We start from the raw sequence: 1,042 nt of genomic DNA, 5'->3' as shown, positions 1-1,042 counted from the left end.
TCTCCATACTTAGAAAGCCACACTGATTCCCAACTGTACTTTGAAAGTGACAGGAAAGCTGCTGGAGGCTCCTGAGCACGAGGGACTCTGCTGGAGAGGAGCTTTACGTGCCCTTAACGTGTGCATATAAATCACACCCACGGAAGTGACACGCTTTCATTTTCTTAAAAACCCACATAAATGCTGCTGTGATCACGACGTTAAAAAGCAGCTTTGAATCGTCTCAATTCTAACACGATGCCCTGAGTCATAACCATCCACTGAGGCTGACAGAATACCTGACGGCACTGCCAGGTCGCTGAGCACAGTGTGGTAGGCAGTCATAACATCCTCAGAAACCACAGAAAACTCAGGAGAGCTTGTGCTTACAAAATGCGAAGCAAAGAAGACTATTTTCACATGTTAAAACAGCATCTTCTCAATCTAGGCAGATGAACGTGCGCTGTCAGAGTCACTCAAAACAAATCCATCAAAGGTCTAGGACGCGTTCTGTATCACTAACTTATAGAAGTAGCAAATCTCACGAACAAGTGCAAAACATAGCCTGCTGAATTCTCAGAAGTCCTTAACGATCAAAAATAAAACACAAGAAAGGCCGCATGCTGAAAAGAGGCTAAATGCCCTGGATGGGTGTATGAAGGAGGGCCTTCTTCTTAATTTTATTTCCCAATAATCATTGTTGGATTATAATATGAGTTAGAAATGAAAACTATCATGCTTGCTTTGGTAGCACATACACCAAAATTGGAATGAAACAGAGAAGATTAGCGTGGCCCCTGCACAAGGATTACATGAAAAAAAAAAAAACCTACCATAATTGGAAACTGCTTATTACAGCAGGTATATGCACTGAACTCTATACTTCGAAAGCCCAAATACAACTTATGTTCTGATGCTACTCAAAGAACTTCACCAAAATATTGTCTATAAATGCAATCAAATTTTCAGTACATGAAAAAGTAAAGCTACAGAGAAATGATTTAAGAGACAGGGATAGAATCGCTAACATTACATTGGTAATGTTTTACTTTCCTTTGCCAAA

At 40.3% G+C, this 1,042-nt stretch overlaps 1 non-coding gene across 1 annotated transcript; it reads left to right on the top strand.

Annotated features, from left to right (window-relative positions):
• The first annotated feature begins 718 nt into the window (after nucleotides 1-718).
• LOC111814938 lies at nucleotides 719-821 on the top strand. The gene has a single exon (XR_002819788.1). It is a non-coding gene; the product is annotated as a U6 spliceosomal RNA (small nuclear RNA).
• Nucleotides 822-1,042: the final 221 nt, after the last annotated feature.

Source organism: Octodon degus, unplaced genomic scaffold, assembly GCF_000260255.1.
Source record: "Octodon degus isolate 3935 unplaced genomic scaffold, OctDeg1.0 scaffold02465, whole genome shotgun sequence".
In the NCBI taxonomy this organism is placed as follows: Eukaryota; Metazoa; Chordata; class Mammalia; order Rodentia; family Octodontidae; genus Octodon; species Octodon degus.
This window is presented reverse-complemented; position numbering and strand designations above follow the sequence as displayed.